This window comes from Mesoplodon bidens (assembly GCF_964165515.1).
Source record: "Mesoplodon bidens genome assembly, chromosome: 19".
NCBI lineage: Eukaryota > Metazoa > Chordata > Mammalia > Artiodactyla > Ziphiidae > Mesoplodon > Mesoplodon bidens.
Window position 1 is genome coordinate 42,907,700 of NC_138179.1, and position 25,345 is coordinate 42,933,044.

A 25,345-nucleotide genomic window follows, 5' to 3' on the forward strand; every position below is an offset into this window, starting at 1 on the left:
GGTGCGCAGTGGGGGAAACTTCCCCCAACCCCCGGCGCCGCCGCGCCCTTCGCACCACCCTCTACCGGCCCGTCCCCGACCCCAGCCGAGAACGGAAGGGGTGGGGTGGGGAGAGGAGAGTGGGCCGGGCCGCGGCCTCGGACTCCTGGATGGGCCACCTGCGTGGTGTCCCCAAATCTCCGACGGGGCTCGGGGCGTGTGGGAGGCCACGGAGGACCCGGGAGACAGAATTCGGCTCAACCCGCTCGGCTGCACTGAACATTCGCGGGGCCCGGACCCGGTCCCCAAGGACTCAAGTCGTCCACACCTGCGTGCCGGGTGGGGAGCGCCGGGAGCAGAGCCTCGCTACGTCGCTAAGTCCCGAGAGGGGGTCGCGGGGCCGCTCCAAGTTTCTTAGATGTCCGTATGGGGTTAAAAAGATGCTATACACCCCAGGTCTGGGGGCTTCCCACGCCCTCGTTCTTGACTCTCCTGTGCCCTCTCCCACCCCCCAGCTCCGAGCTTTGGGGACTGGCAACGTCTCCTGGGATTGACAGCCCCCACCTCGTGCCGGCGGGGCAGGCGGGCACTTTCGGAGGCGTCCCTTGCGGATTAAGCCTTTCCTGCCAGCCGAGCGGGCCCTATTCCGGGCAGACGGCGCCGCCGGAGCTGGACGGTCCCACCAGCCCCGGGGGAGGTGCCACGCTTCCGAGGGGACCCTGCAGGCGGACCCTTTCGCGCTCTCCGAGCGCCTTCCCATCGCGGAGATGTGAGGGCACGTGTGTGTCCGTGTGCGAGTTGCGGTGCGTTCGTGTGTCCATGTCTGTGTGTGTCCGCGTGTGTGTTGGGCTTTCTGGACCCCATGCACCCCAGCTGTGCCCACTTCTCTGCCGCTGGGGAGGGGTCCGGGACTTTGGGAGGGGGCGTCGCACCTGCGAAGCTCCACACGATGGTACGTTACTCATAGTCACCCCACTCACCCGCCCACACACTCAAGCCGTTTTTCTGGGCAGCGGCGCCGCGGGGCTCGGCTCCCAGAGTTCCGTCCAGTTTTCAGTGCCCGGTTCGGGGCTCCCGACTACGGCCTGAGACCCTGGCCCGTCCCTGGCGGTCAGAGCCAAAGGCGCTTCGGAAGCCGCCCCTCCCAGCTCCCACTGTACAGAGAAGGGCACTGAGGTATCAAGACTCCGGGGTTCGGCTCGATGCGACAGGTCGAGCCAGAGCTACAGTCGCAGTCGGGGCCGCCCGGCGGACACCCCCGCCCCACGCCCCGAGCCCTTCATTCCGCCTCCTCTGGGCTCTGCGACGGCCCCGCCGTTGGCAAGTGCGCGGGTCCCTGCCCGGAGGGACCCACAGGCAGCTCCTGGGTGCGGAGCTGACTTCCGCCCCGCGGGTGGGAGATGAAGCCAGCTCTATTGAGACCTTTTTGATAAGCCACGATCTCCTCCCTCTCCGCAGCCTCCTCCCACCCCCTGCCCCCCGGGCTACCCGCGGCCAGAGTCTTTCAGCGGCGCCAGAGGGACCCCGCGACCCGCAAGCGGCTGTCCTGGGCTTGGCGCGCCTCGGTCCTGGGCTGTGCTGGGTTTCCGGCCCCGGCGGCCGCGCTCGCCCACCACGGAGCCCTGAGACCTGCCGCAGCTCACCGCCCGGCCCCAGGCCGCGGGAGGGGGCCGGCTACGAGGGTCCCACGCGTGTCTGCGACCGGAGCGCCCCATGCCTTCAAGCGACTCGGGAGGAATTACCCGCGCGAGGGGCACCACGGCTTCTGCCCCGACTCCCATCCTGAGACCGGATGGGGGTCACCCCCCGGGCCAGCGCTCCGCCCCCCCCCGTCACCCCCGGGTCAGCGCCTCCCCCCGCCGCGCTCCCCCGGGCCAGGGCTGCGTGTGGCCGGAGGCCAATTTCCGTGGGGCCCTGAGGGCACAGAGGGACAGCGCTCCGCAGAGATCGCGTGGGCGCGGGAGAGGAGCCCAGCTGGGCCGGGCGGAAGGTGTGGACGGAGCGGGAACCCTGGGCTGGGTCTTGCGTCCTGAGCCCCAGGAGCGGCAGGGGCTTGCCCGAGCAAGGCAGGGACCTGGGCTTTTACCTCCACAGGAGATCTCAGCGGTTGGCACTTGGCACTTGGGCACTGAGGGCCAGACCCCGACCCCCCCATCGCCTCACACCCCCCCAACACACACACACAGAAGATGGAGTAGACTGAGTCGGAAGGGGAGGAGGGGCCCTGGGGCAATGTCCAGGGGCAGTGGGATCTCTGGGAGGGAAGTATGGAACCCTGAGGCGAGGACACTGCGGTCAAGGGCCCAGGACCCTTTGGTCCCAAGGGCGACCTCTGTGGAGCTCTCTGTCTGCCAGAAGGCAGTATGTGGGACACCAGCGCAGAAACGCTGTGCTCTGCTGAGGGGCTGGTGGGGGGCACACTATGGCAGCCCTCTGCCTTCTTTAAATCTTTTAAACTGGACCCAAGACCCTGGGCAGGAGAGATTCAATCTGGGTATTGTTTGCAGCTTCCTCTCCCTCCCTAGAGTTCAGGAGGTATCTGGAAGTTGGGGACTGGAAAATCAAGGACTGCCTTGCCCAAAACCCTCAGAGGAAGAACAAGTTGCCTAGCTACCTGGTCTGAAGGTCTCATATGTGTACACCCATTCTCCCGACCTGAGCCCCGCACGTCAGAACTGCAGCAGGGAGGGGGGTGGGGGGGAGTGCTGTATACACACCTGCGATGGAGTTGGGCGAAGATGTAGCAGCATCACACAAGTATATGGTTTTCCCGCCTCGTGGATGCGATAGATGTGAAGATCCTAAAAAGCACAGGTAATAGTAAAACGTAGTAGAAAACATGAGAAAGTGATGAGTTCTATGTGTTACCTGCGTCCTTAATATAATTTCTATAATTGTAAGTTCGTATAATTTAAATCTTAATGACGACTGTGTTTAACAATCAGCTTGCAAATTCCTGAAAATGTAGCAATCAGCTGGAGCCAGCCAGCCGGGCACGTCACTGGTGGAAGAGGATGGAGAGGCCTTCAGAGGTTAAATTGGGGGGTGGGCAGGTACCTCGATGTAGGGAAAGCAAAGGGGGCTGGAGAAGTGTGGCCGGAGGCTCCCCAGCTGTGGCCAGCGTAGTAAAGGCAGGCAGGCATAGGGAGGCTAAACAGGTGGGTCGGGCACTGTTCTGAGCACGTCAGTGCTCTTGAGGGTCTTTACCCAGTGGATGGTGGGAGCCCACCCAGGGAGGGTGCCCAAGCCTGGTTCTGTGCCCAGGACCCTCACCCATCCTGTGGTGTCCCCTGGCCCTGTTCTCTTCAAGGGCCAAGGCCATGGGCCAGCCTAGGAAGGAAAGAGCTACCCTCATGGCAGGCAATAGGGGGGTGCTGGGTGGGTGCTGGGAGGGCACAAGGAGGACCTGGGAGGACCTGGGAGGGCACTGGGAAGAGCTGGGAGGACAATGGACCCAGGCCAGTGCCCACCCACCACTGGACTCTGAGCCCATCTAGCATGAGGGTCCACCCCGCCTTTTGAAATAGCTCTCCCTGCAGAGGGGAGGCTAGGGAGTGGAGGGGGAGGCTGGAGAGTGGAGGGGGAGGGCCAGGCAAGGCCCCGGGACCCCATCTGGGAAGAGAAGAAGGCAGAAGTCCTCACTGATCTGGCTCTGGACACGGGTGGGCTCCTCAGACAAGAGTCAGGCCCATGTCACTGCTAAGGACACGCCGTGGACCCCGCTGGGTGAGCTGGCGTCTCACCTGGGATGGGAGGACGCTGTGGTAACGTAAGTGGCTGCTGTTTTAAATGCGCGGGGACACGTCTGCCATGCTCCTGAGTTGATTTTTGTGTTTGTTTCTGTTTTTAGTTTGTTTCTGTTTGCAGCAGCCCCACAGTGCTGGTTACGATCTGTTTCTCAGTCTGGGTGCTGCTTTCGTAGGGGTGTTCACTTTGTGTCCAGGAGGATGACTTATGCACCCCTCTATGTGTGGTTATTTGGGGGGGCTGCACCCACAGGTTGTCCCTGGAGCAGAGGAGACAGGCTTCTGGCTGCTACCAGGTGAGAGTCAGCAGGGACCTCTGGCAGCCAAGCCCTCACGACAGAGCCAGGCCATGTGACTCCCATGTGAGAAGCCCCTGGGCCCAAGGGATTGGGGATGGGGCCACTCTGACAGCAGCAAGCCCCATGGGGCCTCTGACCCCTGGCCTGGAGTGGCATTCCTGACAGGCCCCATCTACCCACTCTGGTGTGACGGGGACAGGTCCCTGCTGCCCAGCTCTGCTGGGGGAGGGACCACACCAGAGCCGTCCCCTCTGCCCTCTCCTCAGACACCCCTGCGGTAACAGCCTTATCTTATAAACAAGGAATTGTCCTTTGCAAAGCCCTCTGTCCGCGTTCATTCATTTGCCTCCCTAAGGCATGGCTGGGCTATTGTCCTTACTTGGCAGATGAGGAAACCAAGGGAAGTCCAGGGTCTCCCACATGTGCAGTGAAGGCAAAGCTGAGGGGCAAGCCCTGGCCTTCACACTCCCACCCAGCTTTCTCCCCGGCCCGGCACAGTCCCCCCTCTCCCTGCCCACCCCACTACTCCCCGGTTCAACCCTGAACCCGCATGGGAAAGAGCTCTCAGACTGGCAGGACTGGGTGGCAGAGAGGAGGCCCAAGAAGGCACAGTGGCCCATCCTGCCCACACCCGGTGGTGGAGGCAGATCAGGCCAGGTCCGCAGACGCTGGGCTGAGGAGCTGCTCACCTGCTACCCTTGGAGGAGAAGCCGCCCTGCTTCACCACAGGGTGTTCAAGTTCATGCCCATCGTGTGAATACCACTATCCCTGCGGCAACCACACGGGGACTAACAAGTCGTGGGCCGTGGTCATTAGCACTGGACAGTGGGGTCCCCCCACCCTGGGCCTCCAGACTCCCTGCACCCAGGGGCATTTCCCACCCTGAGGGCCCCCTTCCTCTGAGCCAGCCTGGGCAGCCATCAGCCCAGTCTGGCTGGAACAGAGCCCTGGGTGGCCTGCCCTCCTCTGGACCGAGCCCAATGCTGGAATCAGGTGGGGAACGGGTGCTTTTGAACTTGATGACTTGCTTCCCCCAGTAAACAGGAGTTTACAGGCATAAACTTACCATCCTGTCTCGGTGAAAACTCACTTTTCTCCAAGCAGGGGTTTCTGGCCCCAGGCAGAATCATGGGCACTTAGTACAGATATTCATCAAGTATGCTCTCAGTTCAGCAAATATTTCCAGGGCATCTACTGAGGGGCAGACCCGGTGCCGGGGCCAGGGATGAACACAACAGTCTCTCCATCCTGAGGGTGCTCAGCCCGGTGGGCAGATGGGGTACCACGCACCTCCAGGGCGGGATGGCACTTGAGTGCCCCAGGCCAGGGCAGGCGGGTGGGTTGGGGTCGAGCAGTCAGGGGGATTTCCTGAGGAGGTGATACCAGAGCACGGTCTTGAGGAGCGAGTGGGGAGGGAGGTGGCTGGCACGAGCAATGCCGGGTGAGGGATGAGGGGTGTGAGTGGAGGGAGGGGACGTCTTCCATCTTCGCAGTGTAAACTGCAGAGCTGGCTGGGAAGAGGCGTGGGTGAGGGCTGGCAAGTGTGTAGGAGCCACAGTTCCGTCCTGTCCATTTCATCCTGTCTGCAAGGAGGCACAGCTGCAGTGCCAAGTGTATGTAGGAGGTTCTGCCTGGGAACCTGCCTGGGAGGGCAGACTTGAGGGGGACACTGGCTGAGAGGCTGCTGCTGGGCGATGAAGGGTGGGAAGGAGTTTGTGGCAGGAGCCAGGGAAAGAGAGACGGACTTGAGAACGTTTGAGGAGGTGAAATCTTCAGGGCTTGGTGATGACTTGGGTGTGAGGAGTGAGCAGAGGGAGGAACCTGGGAAGCTTCCTGACTCTGGTGCCACCCACTGAGTAGGGGAAGGTCTGGAGGGAGGGAGAGACCGTGAGTTCTTGCTGGGACATGTCGCGTTTGAAGTGGTTATTCGACAGCCAGGAGGATATTAAAATGATGGGGACCAGGTACTTGGCCCCAAACCCAGTACTTATTAGACTATCCATATTGTCCAATGAGGAGACTGGTCCTGAGCCAATAGGGACTACGGGTCAGTGGGGAGGTCGGGGCTGACAGTGGAACCTCGAGAGCATCTTCAGCACGGTGGAGTTATAGCCAACCAGTATAGAGACCACCCAGGGAGAGGATGGAGGAGAGCTCCCGGGACCCCACTGCTCAAGAAATTAGTTAAGATTTCTGATCTCTTGAGAGTGATGCCACTGGCGACAGGTCCTGGCAGTCCCAGCCATTTGCATGGTGCCCTCGGACACCAGCGTGCTTCCCAGCACTGTGCTCCCTTCCCTCCAGGCAACGGAACTGGTAAATTCAAAAGCCAGGTCTGGAGCGGTCCTGGAGGCCCCACTCCAGAAACCCATTTGTATCCCTTTGGTTGGCTCCCTCGAGCTAACAGCATCTGGCTGGTGCGGTGGGTGCTGGGGCCGCCAGCCCGCTGTGTCCTTCCACATCAATTTCACCATCTGCCACAGCCAGGAGAGGGCATATGAAATACAAAATGAGCCGAGGCATAAAAGTGTTTCGGAATAAAAATGGTCTGTACCGGCAAAGGATTACAGTGATTACAAGGCCTGTGCCTGATTCCATCACTCACACCTGGGAGGGGAGGGGCATGAGCTCCTGCCTCTCTAGCCTCCTCCTCTGGGGACTGGGCCACTGCGAACAAGGCTCACTGGACAGAGGCCGCAGGCTGCCAGGCACCGGCGAGGTCCCGAGAGCCCTGGGGGACCCCCCAGTGCACCAGAGAACACGACACAGACCAGTTCCTTCGTTCCCTCATTTGATCACGGAGGGAACTGTGAAGCGGTCACAGCAGGGGCTATTACATTTTATTTCCCCCATTTTACAGACCAGGCAATCGAGTTTCCTTACGTTGCAGTGTCTTGGCTTAAGCAGCACAGCTAATTCTTGTAATGTAAGAACTGACCTTCTGTTTCCAATCATTCATTCATTTATTCATTCAGTGAACAGTCAGTCTTCCAGTATCTGTTGTGTGCTGCCGGGAACTCTCCCAGACAGTGGAGATGCAAGAGCTTTCCAGTTAATTTTTTTAAAGTTGATTTCTTGGTTTTAAGTTTCAATTTCATGTACTTTTCTTAAAACCTTGTTATCTGCTACCAGCAGTTCTATTAAGATCCCTCTAAGGTGGTGTCTGGCTGGGCCGAAGCATGAACCCATGGCTTTCTGGTCTATCAATATCAAAAAAAATGCAGTGGGCACCCTCTGGGGCCGGGTGAGGCACGTCGAGAGGGAAAGAGACTCAGCATGGGAGCTCCAGGGTCACAGCCTTGGCCACCAGCTGCGAGACTCTGGGTGGATGTGAGGATGACATCAGGTGGCACAGGGGAGGCACTCCATGGAATGAGCACGTGATCAGTGGTGGTGGTGGTTATCCTTTTTACAGTGATGTCGTTGTGCTGTTGGCAGCACTGGTCCAGTCCGGGGAGGGTCTCCAGGCCAGGAGGGGAGCTGACACGACGTGCAGGAAGCAGAGAGCTGTTTTTCCGTTGTGGCTGTGCTTCCCATCTCTGGTTTTCTTGATGCTGAGTCAGAGTTAGTGTCCAAACCTCTCAGATCCCGCGGCATGTGGACATGTCATGGGGATGAAACAGGAGCTCTTGGGAGAGGAGTCCTCTTTAAACACCCGTTGTAGGGTGTGTGTGTGTATGTGAGAGAGAGAGAAAGAGAGAGCTTTGGGGGAGGGGTGGTCAGAGAGGAGAAATCTTAAATTGTCATAGTGGGAAGAAAACAAAAGAATGAAGGAGTGACATCCCCCTGTTGGTTGTCTTAGGGTTGCAAAGCCTCTTTTCTGGGAAGATTTTCATTCCCTGTCTGTACAGGGACAGCCCAGTGCCCTGGGAGGTAGGGCTGCAGCAGGAAACTGGTTAAAGCCCGCCCTCACCCTTCCATCCCACCCCCACTCAGGACCAGCGCCATCTGCTGACAGTGACTCCGGCAGGGTTCCCTGGTCCCCCAAGCCAGTCAAAGCTTAGCCTTAGCCGTGACTGTCTCTGAGGCTCTGAGGGGAGGCCAACCTCCCAGGGAGTACCGTGCATCATGCTTCCTGGCCCCTCCTGGTCACCCCGTCCGTATCCAGTGGGGTGGGAAGTAAATGTCCCCCCCTTTTTTTTTTTTTTTTGGACACACTGTGCAGCATGTGGGATCTTAGTTCCCCGATCAGGGATTGAACCTCTGTCCCCTGCAGTGGAAGTGCAGAGTCTTAACCACTGGACTGCCAGGGAAGTCCCAGTAAGTGTCCATCTTTATTCCTTCTGCCGTGGCTCTTTACTCGGTGATACCCATGGGCCAGGACAGTGCTGGGCACAGGGGGTGGCACGGGGAGGAGAAGCTGTCCCCGCCCTCAGGCCGGGGTAAATCGACCTAACAAGGGATTCTTGAAGAGTGAGGAGCTGCGGCCAGGAGTGTAGCTGTCACCTCTCATAGCGGCCGCTGCCTGGCGTCTGGGCTGCACGGCCTGCGGCCAGCTCCCCGCCCCCACCCCCGACTGTGCTGCAGCCCAGTGGTCCTCGCTTCCTGTGGCCCTGGGGCTCCCTTCTGCTCTGCACACTCAAGTGCACACCTGGAAGTGTGGGGTGAGGCCACACTGGACCAATGGCGTAAAGAGTCAATGGATAAGAACCTTTTCCTGCCCCTGGGGGGGATGGCCCTGAGTGGTTCATAAGTCTCTCAGGAGGTCCCCTGGGATTGAACACCTGGTGCCCAGAGCAGTGGCCAACTCTGTCACTCATCCTTGCACTCCTGTTTCCCCCTGGACCACTTCACAGATAAACCACCTATCAGCCTCAGGCTCTACCTTTGGGAGAGCCCAGCTGACTCAGGGGCATCTGAGGAGCACACAGCAGGGCTCCCACCCAGGCAGGGGATCAGGGAAGGCCTTTCCAAGGGAGTATCCTTTAAGCTGAGCTCTGAAGCGGGAGTGAGACTTGTCTAGGCAAAGAGGTGTTCTAGGTGAGGAAAAGCAGCACGACGTGCAAAGGCCCCAAGGCAGCAAGGTGTTTGAGAGTGGCAAGAGCAGAGCATTGGATGAGCAGGGGGTGGACATGGAGTTCAGCAGGGCCTTCTTTGTAGGTCACACTAAAGGGTTTAGACTGCACTAGGGGCATGGGGAGCCACAGAAGGGTTTGGAGCAGGTGACTATTTTTTAAAAATTGAAGTTGATTTTACAATGTTGTGTTAGTTTCAGGTATACAGCAAAGTGATTCAGTTTTTTATGTATATATATATATATATATATAATATATATGTTATTACAAATATTGAATATAGTTCCCTGTGCTATACAGTAGGTGCTTGATGTTTATCTATTTTATATATAGTAGTGTGTATATGTTAATCCCAAACTCCTAATTTATCCCTCCCCCTACCCTGCTTTCCCCTTTAGCAGCCATAAGTTTGCTTTCTATGTCTGTGAGTCTGTTTCTGTTTTGTAAGTTCATTTGTGTCATTTTTTTAGTTTCCGCATATAAGTGATATTATATATCTGTCTTCCTCTGTCTGATTTACTTCACTTAGTATGATAATCTCTTGGTCCATCCATGTTGCTGCAAATGGCATTATTTCATTCTTTTTTATGGCTGAGTAATATTCCATTGTATATATGTACCACATCTTCTTTATCCATTCATCGGTTGAGTCGATGGACATTTAGGTTTCTTCCATGTCTTGACTATTGTAAGTAGTCCTGCTATGAACGTTGGGGTGCATGTTTCTTTTTGAATTAGATTTTTCTCCAGATACATGCCCAGGAGTGGGGTTGCTGGATCATATGGCAACTCTAATTTTAGGGAGTGTTTTTTGGCCGCACCGTGCGGCATGCGAGATCTTAGTTCCCCATCCAGGGATTGAACCTGTGCCCCCTGCAGTGGAAGCGTGGAGTCTTAACCACTGGGACTGCCAGGGAAGTCCCTATTTTTAGCTTTTAAAGGAACCTCCATACTGTTCTCCATAGTGGCTCCACCAATTTACATTCCCACCAACAGCGTAGGAGGGTGCAGGTGACTATTTTTGAAAGCTTCTTCTGGCCACTCAGTGGAGGATGGATCCTGCACTGGCACCAGGACAGACAGGGAGACCATTTAGGAGGCTGTCCTGGTGACCAGGTGGGATGACGGCTTGGAACAAGGGTGGAGGTGGGGAGAACACCCAAAATTATGCCATGTGCGAAATCAGCACCCATTCTATGTGAAGTCCAAGGCTGACCGTATTTAGCTCTGGCCTCCGTGACTGTCCTGGTGGATTTCTTATGGACCCAGCAGCCTGCTCTCCCCTCCACAGGCCTCTGACACAGCCCTGCTGCCCCCTTTTCTGTCTGCTTATCCCTCAGATCAGTCTGGGGACATTCCCAACACTCAAGTCTGGGGGCATTTTCCCAGCTCCAGCCAGCTGTCTCATAACCCCAGGCCTTTAAACAGAAGTGGAGGAGGGACGGCAGTGCTGCCTGTCCATACCACGTGGAAAGCAGCTCAGATGTCTCGGACATGCCCCTTAGTGGCCGGCCGAGGTGCAGGCTGCACACTCTAGTCTTAAACCTAAGACAAGTCACTCAATCTCTGAAGTCTTGGTTTCTTCATCTGTGAAAGAGGGATGTTCTCTGCCTCCTAGGAAATCATGTCGAGGGCACAGCATGGACCAGTGGTGGACCAGCAGTGGGACTGGCACAGAGGTTCTGGGGGTCCAGGAGGGCAGCTCCTGTTCAGGGTGTGGGCTCATCCCCCGACCCCACCCCGAAGTCTTCTCTGACCATAGGTGACCAGGCACTCAGGGGTGCTTCCAGGGAGGCTCTTGCAGGCCCAGCTCCACTGGCCTGGAGGGGCCAGGCTGCTTGGTCCAGCCACATGCGCTCCAGGTCCTGGGCGGGCTGTGGGCGCCCTGCAGAAGGGGACCCCCATCAGAGTTGGACAAGGCACAGGTGGGAGAGTAGTGCAGCAGGGCAGAGACCTGGTCACTGGGAAGCCCACCTTCTGATGGGCAAAGTTAGGCCCTGCTGCGTGGGCAGCTGTCATCCCAGGTGGGGGGCATCATATCCGACCCCATCTGGAGGTACCCAGCCCAGCTGCCCCTTTAAGTGAGGGATGCCTCAGAGAGCTGGGTGGGGGAGCTCAGAGCCTGCTTTGAAGACCTGAGCTGCATTTTGCTGCAGCATCTGGCTTGCAGGCCCCGGTGCTCCCTGGTGGATCCTCTCCATTGCCCCTCTCTCTCTGTCTTGCACGCATACAGACTCCCGTCTCCCTCCTCTCCATCCTTTTATCTCGGCCTCACACTCATAGTATTTGGGTCTGTGAAGTCACTGCTTCCTTCCCATGACTGCCATTTATAGCTGGCAGTAATGAAAGGCGCCCATTTTTTAAAAAATAAATTTATTTATTTTATTTTATTTTTGGCTGCGTTGGGTCTTCGTTGCTTTACGTGGGCTTTTCTCTTGTTGCAGCGAGTGGGGGCCACTCTTCGTTGTGGTGTGCAGCCTTCTCATTGTGGTGGCTTCTCTTGTTGTGGAGCACAGGCTCTAGGCGTGTGGGCTTCAGTAGTTGTGGCACACGGGCTCAGTAGTTGTGGCTCACGGGCTCTAGAGCTCAGGCTCAGTAGTTGTGGCGCACGGGCTTAGTTGTTCCGTGGCATGTGGGATCTTCCCCAACCAGGGCTCGAACCCATGTCCCCCGCACTGGCAGGTGGATTCTTAACCACTGCGCCACCAGGGAAGCCCAAGGCGCCCGTTTTACATTTGCTGGGCCCCAACAGCACTACAGAGACACAGATCCCTTTGTTGCAAATAATTAATCTGGTTCCATATTGCGTAACATCCTAAAAAGTTTTCCAGGGCAAGCTCCCGCCGGCTGGACACTGTGATCTCATCAATATTGCATGGCATCGGGCACTACTGTTATGCGGTTTCATTAAAAATTTAATTTGTGGTTTAAATCTGCAGTGTTCCCTTTAAAAGGATATAAAGGGAGGGAGAAGCTTCGTGTTGGGGGTGAGCAGATCTTGCGGGGAGCGGGGATCCCAAGCCCCAGGAGAGGGAGGAGGCCTTCCAAGGGCGGGAGCAGCAGCCCCTCTCTGATTGGCCACCGGCCACAGCTGCTGCTGCTGTTGCTGGAGGGGGGGGGGTGACTGGACCATTCATAGAAATTATTTCTCCAAAGCCTGTACTGTTTCCCTTTCTATATCAGCCATGGGGAAAGGGCAGCTCCTGGGAACCCAGACGCTGGCGGAGGGCTGGGGTGGCGGTGGGGGAGGCTTTCACCAGAGACCCTGGGCCCCTCCAGACCAGAGTTGCCACCCCACCCCAAACTCCTGGCTGTGTGGCCTCTTGCAAGTTACCTGCCCTCTCTGAACTCTGGTCACCCCCACTGCCCCATAAAGTCAGTGCTATGATTTCCTGAGAATGAGTGAAGGGCCTCCCAGATCTGAGTCAGCACAGCCTGTGTCACTGTCACCCCCATGTGGCTGTGGGGCAGGTGGCCCCTAGTGACAGGGTGGCTGTCCACAGGATCCCTGCTGGGGATCACAAGTGTCTGAAAGGCCACCATAAGTCTTATTTCTTTATCTGGACCTCACTCCCTCCCAGAGCAGACTTGGGTGATGCCACCAGCCCTGCAGCTTATAGACTGGGATTTCGTTTCCAATGAGGGGCCTTCACTGGGGGGTGGGGGGGTTGGTTTTGCTCTTTCCAGGGAGGGAGGGGGAGGCCCGTGAGAGCTCTGATTCTGGTCGGGAAGGGGAGAGAAGTGAAGTGAGGAGTGGGAGCAAGCACAGATAGGCCAGAAGAGACACTTGGACAACTTTCTAACGCTGCCTGGGCGCCTCTGCCTGAGGGCACTTCAGACCCGCAGGCCCTGGCGAGGCCACTGACTGTCTCGGAAGGCAGGGATTTGTGCATCCGGGGCTATCTTCTGACATTGTTCCAGAGTGATTAAGTTAAGCCTCCTGGGGCCAGCTGGAGAGGGAGGACAAATTGCTTTGTAAAATTGATGTGCTGCCGTAGCATTTATAGCGTGCCTGGGGCATATCCACAGTGGCAGGTGTGTTGGTGCTCTTCCCTCCCTCACACGGGGGTCTCACCGGCCATGTGTACGCCGGTCACACGCCATGTGTCCAGAACATGACTTGGGCACCACTAACCTCAGTGCGCGTGTCTGTGTCCACTCATGGTGGGCTCATGGTGAATCCTCAGTGTCTCAAATGCCCACACGAGGCAATGGCCACCCACAGCTGCAGCCTGCTGGGAGACTTGTCCCAAAGACCCCTGGAGGGGTCCATTTCTGTGGGCAATAGCCATGGGTACCACAGGGGCTAGAGCTGGGATCTAAACATCTGAGACTTGAAGGTTCCCTAAGAAGAGGGGCAGAGCCAGTGCTGGACCAGGGTCTCTGGACCCCGGTGGGGCCTTTGCAACAGCTGGGCTGCCTTTCCGCATTCCTGGGGAAATAGGACAAGGCAAATATTGTGGTTTTCAAAGAATCTGTGGGCTTGGATGATGGTATGATGAGACCCATGGACCACACAGTTGGGCTGCTGAGGGCCATCCAGGGAAGGAGGACGTGCTGGGGTCCATCCAGACAGAAAAGCATGGCTGGCATCACCACCCAGATAGAAAAAGGACAGATGGTTCCTTTCTGGCAGGTCTGCCGTGCATTAGAAAGCACATACTTGGTAATGGAGCATCTTGGCCTGGCTGTAGCCCAGGAAACAGGACTCAGGCCCTTGGGCACTGCTGGTTTCTTTGCCTGCTTCCCAGGCACTCTGGGAGCACAGGCCAGTAGTGTCTAGAGCATCCTCTAGACACTACTGGACAGTGGGAAAATGGTCAGGGATCCTGGCAGTGAGAGGCAGCTTCGGCATCATGCCTGGGCCAGAGCTGGCTCCTCTGTTCAGCTGCTGTGTGACCTTGAACAGGTGACTTCACCTCTCTGAGCTGTGTCAAGTGTTAAATTAGACAAGACTCATAAAACTCTGAGAATGGTGTTGGTCTACAGCAATAAATTAGTAAAGCTTAGTAAATGCTGATTATGATTTTTTTCGTCTTTCCCTTCCTCAAGATGCTCAGGTACTAGTAACACAGGGAGTGAAGGAGGGGCTGAGCCAGGGGTCCCAGGGTTAGGGGGCTCCTGCCAAGCCACAGACAAGGCAGGAACATGGGCCTCTGAGCAACATCTCAGGCTGGGCCCTTGCACAACAGCACCCTCCCCACCTTTTAAATTTTTTAATTTAAATTTTAAAATGTTTTAAATTGTGATAATATATAATAATATAAAATTTACCATTTTAACCATTTTTAAGTATACAGTTCAGTGGTATTAAGTACCTTCACATTGTTATGCAATCATCTCCAGAACTTTCATCCTCCCAAACTGAAACTCTGTCCCCATGAGACTCTAACTCCCCATCCCTCCTCCCACCATGCCTGGGCACCCATCATTCCACTCTCTGTCTTCATGAATTTGACTCCTTTAGGGACCTCATATAAGTGAAATCATGCATATTTGTCCGGTTGTGACCGGCTTATTTCACTTAGCATAATGTCCTCAAAGTCCATCCATGTTGTAACAGGTGTCAGAACTTCCTTCCTTTTCAAGGCTGAATACTATTCCATTGTACGGATGGACAACATTTGGTTTATCCACTCACCTGATGATGGACACTTGGGTTGCTTCCACCTTTTGGTGATTGTGGGCGATGCTACTATAAAGGTGGGTATACCAACATCTCTCCTAGACCTTGCCTCCACTGATTTTAAATATATACCCAGAAGTGGGAATTTCTGGATCATATGGTCCCCACCCCTCATTACAAATGCAGGAACTGAGGCTACACAGAGGAGCTCAGAGGCTTGACCAGGGACCCAGCATCCCCACCTCCCAACCCCTGGCCTCCAGCTCCTCTGTGGCCTATTCCCAGGCCTTCGGGAAGGCTCTCTGGAAGAGGTGAGATGTGATGGATGCACTGAAGCTGTGATACTGTCATCATGGGGAGGGGAGCACTGGGCCAGGATGGCAAGTGGACAGTCACCAGCCAGGCATGACTCAGTGCTGGGAAGGCAGATGTGAAGAGCCAGACGAGGTCTCCCAAGGGGAGAGACAGACCAGGAGCAAGTTCAAAGGCAGCAGTAGGAGCACGGGACCGCAGGCTCCGGTCCCCTCTGCATCTGGGCCTGTCGCCCGAGGCACGAGTGGGTGCTATCTGCCCCTGGCGGCCACCTCAGCATCTGCTCGACCTTTGGGGCTCCCCCATCCCCCACATGGGAGGCCCACATGGCTCTCCATGGCTTGGATGAGGGGACTCGGCAGGAAGGGGCTTCTGCTGCCATGCCCTCTGTCCCCAGGGCCTGCTCAGCTCTCTGCAGGGTCAGCAGAGCCACCTGGTCTTGGTGGAGATGCCGGGCTCTGCCCTCCCCAGGGCCAGTCCAGCCCCAGAGTGCAGTCAGCCTGGAGAGGCCAGGGACCTGCCCCCAAGGTCTCTTCAATTTCCTGATAAGAACTGAAGGGCTCCTCGCTTCCCAGGGAACCCCCATGCTGACAGGTGGCTCTGGTGACTGTCCTCGGTGTGTTTTCCGAGTGCTTCCATCTCCTAGTACAGGTGGAACCACACTGTCCCCTGTGGCTGGAGGCCTCCTGCAGTCAGTGAATCAAGCCTGAGCATCACTTCAGCCCAGGGCGTTTCAGAACCCCACACACCAACCCTTTCTTGTCCCTGTGGCATAGCAACTGGGTCCCCGAGTGACCGAGGTGAAAGGAGGCCTCGATTGACCTGCGGGGGACATACCTTGGGAGGGAAAAAGAAAGGACACCCATCATTTGTAGTAACTGACATCTCGGGATGCTGTGACTGTGGTATGACCTGGCGGCCGCCTAGTCCTGCCGTCCTGACTGACGAGGTGGCCGAGGGGTCAGCCCAGCTTCCCAGGTCCTGCCCATGCTTCGTTCTCCTGGCTTCTGTTTTCCTTTGAGGAAACCGATACCCGTCCAACAAGTTTCTTTTCTGCTTAACTTGACCCCAGTTAGGCTTTGCTCTTTGCAACCGGGAGCCTGGCCTGGAGGAGGCTGTTTCAGCTGTTACCAAGCAGCTTATCACTGCATGTGGGCGAGGCAGTTGGGAGGAATGGAGGGGGCCTGGGTTTCAGACACAAATGAGGGTCATTGGAGGAAGAGGTGGCGTGGTGGTGTGTGTGTTGGGAAGAGCGCTAAAGGAACTTTCCCACCTCTGAAGGCCATGCGGCTGAACAGTTAGAAGCACAGCTTTGCCTACACGCCCCCCGCCCTCCACCTCCCCCCACAAGCCTGGGTTTGGATCCTAGTGCACCGATGACCGGCTGTGGGTCCTTGCTCAAATTCACCTCTCTGAACGCCAATAAGCACATCTGAAATATGGTGATAACAAGACATGGGATTGTTGGGAAGACGGCAGGAGAGGAAGTATATGAAGCATCTGACACAGTGTCTGGACGTAACATATTCCCAGTTCACCATCATAGTACCGTACATCAAGGCCAAGGGTGGTGTGCAGCAGCCGTGACCCGCAGAGTCAGGCTGCGCCTCCTTCTTGCCATCTGCGAGCCCTCAGCCCCAGCTGCCCACTTGCACCCCTCCCTCCACGAGGGAGCCCGGCCATCCTCTCCAGCCCACCCTCCGGGACAGAGCTGAGTGCCAGCGGTGGGCTCTCAGTGTCTGCAGCCTCTAAGATTTCTGTGTTTGGGATGCCAGCTTCTTTTACTGTTGTTAAAGTGTTTCGCTGCTGGGAAGCCTCGAGCATCTCCACAGAGGGACATAAATAAAGGCAATAACCTGGCCATTAGGAAGTTTCGCCTGGTGTGTCCACCCTGGAGCGCCCTGGCATGCTGCAAGGCAGCCCTCGCCAGCGAGCGCAGGGACGGGTGAGAAGCCTCTCGTGCTCTCCGTTTCTGGGTCAGGTACCTCTTATTCTCTGGGCTGCAAACAGAGTGGGGGGTGGGCATAGGCAATGTGCCCCCCGTCAGGGTGGCGTGGGAGGGATGTGGGGCAGGCCACCCCCGGGATGGAGCATAGTAAGCGCGGTGAGGCGGGACAGAGGGTGACATCTCTGAGTGCTGCTCTCCACGGCCCTCCTTCCTCCCCCAGCTGGACGTGGAGCCTGCAGGTGGGGCGTATTGCTCAGAACCCAGAGCTGAGGCTTGGGGCTGGCAGTGCAACCTGGTGGCTGTGGGTGTGGGCTTTGGCACCAGGCCAAAGTTGGTGCAAGTCCTCGTCCCTGTGCAACGTCTGTGCCACTGGGCAGGTCCCACCAACTCGATAAACCTTGGTCTCCCGTGTATAGAACAGAGACGGTGATGGTCTCCACTCCTGGGAGCTGAGCCCAGAGCCACCAGCACCCGTAGAGGGGGTTGGCACACGTGCAGCCTTCAGCTCTGTCCTGCCCTGGATTGTCCCATGCAGGATGTTTGGGCTGAGGCCCGGCTGCTCGTGGGGTCTCTCCATCTCCCACCCTAACACAGAGGAGGCGCCGGGCCTGCCTGCTGGCAGGGACAGGGTCTGACCTCATCTTAGGTCAAAGATGGGACAATATTGGCTGGTGGCAAAGCTCCCCATGAGGGAGTCCCGCTGCTCCATAATGGCGGGGGTGGGTGGGTGGGATGCTTGGGGGCCTGGAATCAAGCTGGATTAATTGAACCTGGCAGGCTTGGGCCTGAGAGGGCTCAGAGGGTCCCCAGGCTACTCCTCTGTTTTGATCTGACCACCGAGGGTTTCTACCCCCACCCAACCCCAGGCCTCTGTCTTCTTTTCTTTAAGAATTGTGATGGCACATTTTCATTTATTAATTTTATGCTTAATAACACTTCTTTTAAAATCCCAAAACTAGATGCCCGTGAGAAACAATTCACACTGTGTGGGTAGTTGTCAAGGCCCCTCAGATGCGACCATGTGGCCCCAAACCCTGACAGTTCCCTGGGGGTGTTTCCTGGGGCTGCTGAGCCTGGGAGTGGAGGTGGGGAGATTCGGGGCTGCAAAGCTGAAAGGGAGCAGAAGGTGGGACACAGGGGGAAGAGTGGCAGAGGAGAGGACATCACTTAGGGTGCCCCGGGGCCATTCCAGGATGCAGGCTGGAGAGCAAGGCCAGCCTGAGGTGGGTGACATCCTGGCATCTGTGGGTTCACTCCAGCTGTGTGCTCCCCAGGAGTGAGAGCAGAAGAGGGCAGAGGGCGGGGGGCAGAGGGGGGAGGAACAGCACACAGGAACAGCTGAGGAGGTCCGCAGAAGGGGGCGAGCGTCTCCCCCTAAGCCCCCAGGGCAGCAGTAGGACAAAGCTCTGTGTCCTCCTCCCCTCCCCTCCCCTCCCCACGTGCTCTCCACTGAGGAGTCAGGGCTCTGGGTGGCCGCAGCTGCCTGTCTAGGGATCTGTGCGCTAGGCCAGGGTAGGCCAAGTCAGACGAGGGCCGGAGCCGCTTTGACCTGGCAACGTTCCGGCGCCCCCTCCCTCCCCCAACATTCCCTTCACAGCAGGCGTGGTAATTGGGTTTTACACGGAGCCCTCTGGCACTGACCTAGTTGTCCTGGTTCCCGCCTTCCTCTGTCCCTGTGTGTTCGCCCCTGATGTTCTTTAAACCCCAGGCATTGTGCCTTCATATGTCCTGATTTCATCCTCCACTCTGATTCTGCTGGGCAAGGTCAGGCTGGTGCCGGAGCCTGGAGCAGGCATTCGGGGTACCTGGCATAGCATGTGCTTCTCAAGGGCGCCCTGCTCTGGGCCCACGTCTGGGAATGAGACAAGTGAGGCCCCGGGTCTGCACCCTGGACAGCTGAGCAGCAGGTGATGGCCTGAGCGTGACCCCGTTAGGGGCCTCCTCCCTGACGCTGCGTCCCCATGTGTGTGAGGAGGGATGGAAGGGCTTCTGGGGACCAACTCCTCATCTGGAAGTGGCAGCAAATAATGCAAAGTGCACAGGCTCAACTGAAATAACACGTGGGGGGCACAAGGCCTGGCACCGGATGAGAATGTCCATCTGTCTGTCCACCTCCCTCCCTCTCTCATCATTTCCTCACCTGCAGAATGGAGGCCTGGACATCCCGGTGAGAGCCCTGTGCCCACAGGGACCGTGTGTCCACTACCGGGCACTGACCACCTGCGCTGGAGCAGCACAGATGGGAGCATCTTCTGCCGATTAGAACATCTCTGGGGGTGGGGGGTGTTCTTGGGTTCCCCATTCACAGGTGAGAGCACCTGAGGCTATGAATGACAAAGGGACTGTGTCCAGGGCTCAGAGCTGCTCCCACTGGACTCAGGATTCAAGCTCGGTGACCGACCCCTGTGCCCCTGCTCTTCACCCCTGCTCCGGGCTGACCAGATGTTTGGCAGCTCTGGGGCTATCTGGGTGGGTAGAGGGTGAGCAAAACTTGTCCTGAAGCGGGTCACCACCCTGGCGCCTTCACCAGCCCCGTGGGTGGCCGAGCATATCCAGGTCTGGATTCCGACAGGTTGCAGCTTGTTTTTTTGAGACTTGTCAGCATGGGGCTGCCAGGGAAACAGGTGCCTGTCTCTAACAGGGATGTTTACCCGGCTGTGCTCTGAAGGGGCATGTTCCTTGATTCCTACAGGGCTTGGGGCCAGTCCCTGTAAGAGGGAGCCTCGAAAGGGTCGGCTGGGGGGCACAGATGGCTTTGGGTTTAAACGGGGCCAAAGCTTTCACCAGCTCCTGCAAACAGTTCCCTGAATGTGGAGGTTTGGCTGAAATCAGGTGGGCGACATCAGCTGCTCCCCACACCCCTGCCCGGAATCCCCCCACTGCCCCCTCCCCAAGACATCCCCCCAATTTCAGAATCACCTCTGCTTGGTCTCCCAGCTCCTGTAAGCCGCCAAGCATGAAGCCTGCCCTCTGAGGCTGTATGAATAATAGAACTGAAATCATCCCTAGTTAAAAATAGATACTCTTCTTAATAAATATTTTACGTACTGCCTTTAGAAGATACAGATCCCCTGTCTGAAGAATTAAAGAAAACCCTGTTATCGAACCCAAAGACTGTAGGAAAGGCTCAGCCTGACGTCCCCGCAGCCACAGCTCCTGACCGGGATCCACCCCCTCTTCAGTGACGTTCACTGAAAACAACCCGCACCGGTACTGATGGAACTCCCAGCCGGGAGCAGCCTGGGAATTCTTGGGCGTGTTAGTCACCTATGAATCTGATGGAGGCAAATCAGTTATCCGATGCCCCTTGGCTAAGTGAGGCTTGGAGTTCAGAAGAGCCAAAAGCAAGTTCTCATGTTCCCGCTGTACAGAAGGACTCCCTTCTGTGAGCGGAAACTGGGGGCGTCTGGGGGCAGTCTCAGGGAGGGAGAGAAAATTCTGGGTGGGGAGGCGGAAGTGGTTGGACTTTAAAGTGCTGGCCCATTTCAGAAAACTTTGCAAATGCAGTATAACCTTGAAGGTCTGCGTTAATTAGGACACGGCATGATCTAGATACAGCGAATGAATCTGAATAATCTGCAGAAACAGCTCCCAATCTTGACCGCCTCCTCCCCGCTATGATCTTCCCATGGAAGACAGGGCAGGCAGGAAATGCTGGGGTCTGCCCAGCATGCAGACCACTTCAAATAACCCCCGCTCTGCAGGTCCCAAGAGAATGGCTGAGAGTCCTTACTCAACAGGGCAGGAAACTGGATATTGAAGGGGCAGAGTGTGCTGAAGCTAGGACAGGTGAACCAAATGGGGTTTGGGGCTGATGTCTCAGCATTGGTCTCTCTGCCTGGACTGGCAACTCCACACCCCATCTTGTTTCCTTGGACTGAGCACAGAGACCCTTCCCTGTGAGGCCCACCTGCCCTGAGGATGGGCCACTCTCTCCCTTGTGCTCAGCTTACTTTGAGGAGATTTTGGTTTAGCACCCAGCACCCTGATGAATGGGTGGATGGATGGATGAACAGATGGATGGATGGATGGTGGATGGATGGGTGGTGGATGGTTGGATGGCTGGATATATTGATGGGTATGTGGATAGATGGATGGGTGGATGGATGGATGGATAGATGGGTGGGTGGATGGATGGAAGATGAGTGGATGGATGCATGGGTAGGTGGATGGGTATATGGGTAGATGGATGGATGGATGGATGGATGGAAGGGTGGATGTATAGATGGATGGGTGGATGCATGGATGGGTGGATGGATGGAAGGATGGATGCATAGATGGATGGGTGGATGCATGGATGAGTGGATAGATGAGTGGATGGATGCATGGAGAGGTGGATGGATGGATAAATGGGTGAGGGGATGGAAGAATGTGTAGATGGGTGGATGGATAGGGAGTATGTGTGCATGGATGGATGGATGGGTGCATGGATGGATGTGTGGATAGAAAAAGGCACCTTGTATCAGATTCCAAAGGGGAATTGATCACAGAATAAAAATGGGAGCCCAGTCACTCCATTACTCCAGGGTTGATCATAAACGTGGTAATGTGCTTTAATCCTTCTCTCCTGCTGCCCTCTATCCTTTGCTTTCCAGTTCCTGCATTACTGGCTGGAAAGGCAGGGCTTGGGGAGCAGGGAGAAGGAGTAGGGGAGACCAGAATTGCAGAGGACAGACAGTGAGAGTTCAAGGACCCGATGCTGGACTCTCCCACGTGGCCCACCTGGAGACCTTGAGAAGCCAGGCTGCCCCTCCACTGTCAGGGCACTTTAGGACGTTATTATGTTTCCCAGTGTTCCTTGAACAAAGCCGGTGCTGGAACGTTGGGCAATCAGAACTCAGCACCTACTCGGGCTCTCGTTGGGCAAGGCTTTGTGGGGGATACAAAAGAAGTTAAAAAAAAAAAAAGACATCCAATTATTTCAATAGAAAGCATTTTTTTTAAATCCATGCCACTGTACCTACACTTGTTTTACGTTTTTTGTTTTGGAAGGTACAGGGGAAGAAAATCATGAAATGTTTTCATGTCTCTGTGATTGAGCAAATGCTTAAAATATTAAACTATTGCTTAATAATTGATTAAAACTAACCTCAGTTGGAGCCAATCACCCATTTGGCAGGATCTCTTTAAACTTTTAAGGCCTTTTAGCTCCCCCTGGCCGCCTAACCTTTCTCTGGTCTGATTCATTCAGGTTTCAGCAGACAGTTTGCCTCTTGTTGATTGATGATGTCACGAGGCCTCTATTGAGCTGTGGGATGGTTGACCCAGGCTGGATTCAGAAAAAGTAAAGTCCTAGCAACACTGTTTCTGAAGAGGTAGTGAGGGGAGGAGGGAAGGAAGTCAGAATGTCTGCAAATAACAGTACTGCGGTTTCTAAGATGCAGAAGGGGAATCAGAGGTAAGGCTGTGTGGCCTTCAGAGCCACTTAAGTTGTCTGTGACTTGAGTTTTCCCACTGAATGACAATTATGCCGGCCTCTCTGTTTTTCAGGGAGGATACTAAAAGCACTGAGCTGAATGGTTTAGAAAGTGGGCTCAGGCGTCAGACTGCCCTGATCCAACCCTTCCCCAGAGGTTGCTTCATGTGTGACCTTGGACGAGTTTCTTAGCCTCTCTGTGCCTCAGTTTCCTCATCTATAGAATGGGGGTAAGCGTAGAAATGCCCTCCTGAGCACATTAGGTAAGGTATTCTCAGCATTAGCCACACTGGGAAAGGGCTCCGCTGTGGTTGCTGTGCTGATTTTAAAACAAGTACTTTGAATTCTGTAAGAGAAAGGGCCATTATATGAACAGCCAAAGTCCCCCAAACTAAGCACAGTCTTCAAGAGATATGTGTACACCCATGTTCATGGCAGCATTATTCACAACAGCCAAAAGGTGGAAGCAATCCAGTTGTCCATCAGTGGATGAATGGATAAACAAAATGTGGTCCATCCACACAACAGAAAATTATTCAGTCTTAAAAATGAAGGAAATTCTGGGCTTCCCGGGTGGTGCAGTGGTTGAGAATCTGACTACCAATGTAGGGGATACGGGTTCGAGCCCTGGTCTGGGAGGATCCCACATGCCGCGGAGCGGCTGGCCCCGTGAGCCACAATTACTGAGCCTGCATGTCTGGAGCCTGTGCTCCGCAACAAGAGAGGCCGCGATAGTGAGAGGCCCGCGCACCGCGATGAGGAGTGGCCCCCGCTTGCCGCAACTAGAGAAAGCCCTCGCACAGAAACGAAGACCCAACACAGCCATAAATAAATAAATATTTTTTTTTTAAAAAAAGGCAAAATTCCAAAAAAAAAAATGAAGGAAATTCTGACATATGCTACAATGCAGATGAACCTTGAAGGCATTATGCTAAGTGAAATGAGCTAGACAAAAGAATACAAATAATCTGTGATTCTACTTATATGAGGTTCCTGGGGTAGCCAAATTCATAGAGATGCAGTAGAATGGTGGATGCCAGGGTTATGGGGGAGGGGAAATAGGCATTTAGTGTTAAATGGGGACAGAGTTTCAGTTTGGGAAGATGAAGAAGTTCTGGAGATGGATGGTGGTGACGGTTGCACAACAACGTGAATGTGCTTAATGCTACTGAACTGTGCACTTAAAATGGTTAATATGGTCAATTTTATGTTATCTGTATTTTACCACAACGAAAAGTAATAACTAAAAACATCACTAAGCACACCTGCCTCCTGTCCTGAGTGTGTCACCCCTGATTGGGGCCAGACTCATTTGCTGTCTGTGGATGGTGCTCAGATGTGTATGGATGGGGCAGGGCTCTTTCATGACAGCTCAGCAGGGGCTGAAGAGCCCCCTCCCAACCTGCTGGGTTATCCGCAGACCAGCTGAAAGAAGCTTCAAGGGTCCACAGCTGGATGAGCCAACCTCACCCTTCTATGCCATTGGTGGGAGTGGAAACTGATCTGGCCTCTTCAGGAGGGGGTCCTTGGGAAGGTGTATGCGAAACCTTAAAGACATGCCCAGGCCAGAGCCTCTGAGGAGTGGAGTTGTTGTTTGAACCCTGCCTGGTCCTAACTTAGCCTGTGCTCATTCTCCTTGATCCAGCCAGGCTCGGTAGCATCATCACTCAGTGGTGGAATGCGGTACAGGAGGATAGGGATGGGGACTGGACCCAACCCTTGTGAATCCCCCATCACCAGAGAACACAGGCGACAATGATGACAATGCTTTCCAAGATGCTGTTAACAGTAATGTGAATTCCTGCTGCCTTCCTAGAGCTGAGGGCTTAGATTTTTTTTTTTTTTATGCAGACCATTTTTAAAGTCTTCACTGAATTTGTTACAATACTGCTTCTGTTTTATGTTTTGTTTCTTATTTTTTGGCCACGAGGCATATGGGATCTTATTTCCCCAACCAGGGATCGAACCCACACCCCCTGCACTGGACCGCCAGGGAAGTCCCTAGAGCTGAGGGCTTAGAAAGTACTTTCACATGGTTGATTTTCTTCATTTCCTACAGCCTGCCTGCCCCATCCCTCGCTACAGACTTGTCTATTTATTTTATTTATTTATTCATTTTGGCCACGTAGCACGGCTTGCAGGATCTTAGTTCCCTGACCAGGGATTGAACCCGGGCCCAGGGCAGTGAAAGCACTGAGTCCTAACCACTGGACCACCAGGGAACTCCCAAGACTTCTGCATTTAAAATGGCCAACGTAAGGTACGCCTTCTCAGGGGGCTATGGGGCAGGCCTGTGGGAGACCAGGGGTGGGGGGGCGGGGGAGGACACCAGCACTGAGAGTCACACACAGACTCAGCATCAGCTGAAAGGGCCACAACCATACAAAGCTGGGATCCAAGTTCAGGCTCCCTCATTTTCTTTCCTCCTTTTATCACGTGTATGCTCTTTTGAAAACTCAAATTAAAAAAGAAAAAAATGTTAAACAGTTCAGAGAGGTTTACAAAGAACTCTCTTCCTATTCCTCCTTTCTCAGCCCTGAGGGCAAGCACTTTTAACTGTTTCATTTTTAATTATATGGTGGTCGCCTCCGCAAGCCTAAATAATATGCTCATAACGCCATTTCTTGATTTATCTGCTTTAGAGATTGTCTGCTGTGCTGGGTGAGGCTTCCTCACTGACAGCACCTGGCCCCGCCCCGCCTCCGTGCGGTTCACCCTCTCCCGCTTCCTGACTTTGGATTCTGTGCTCGGCTCTGTCTCAGGTATGGGCTTCTGCAGTCTCTCTGTCCTCCTGGGGAGAAGGGGGATGTGGGCCTGCCTGGGACACCCCTGCTTCCACTCAAGTTTTGCGCTGACTTGGTTGGTGGTCTTTCATTCCAGTCCGAGGCACTCTCACGTCTCAGGCTTTGGCCCCAGAGTGACGCTCTACGTTTGAAAGCACATGCACCTGAACACTACATGGCGAGCAGGGCAGGGCCTGGCTCCTGGTCCTGAAGGTTCTGA

General features: G+C 55.3%; 1 protein-coding gene across 1 annotated transcript in view; it reads left to right on the plus strand.

Annotated features, from left to right (window-relative positions):
• The window catches only part of ENDOV (endonuclease V), a 101,601-nt gene that overhangs the window by 63,708 nt on the left and 12,548 nt on the right, over nucleotides 1-25,345 (plus strand). The window lies entirely within an intron of this gene.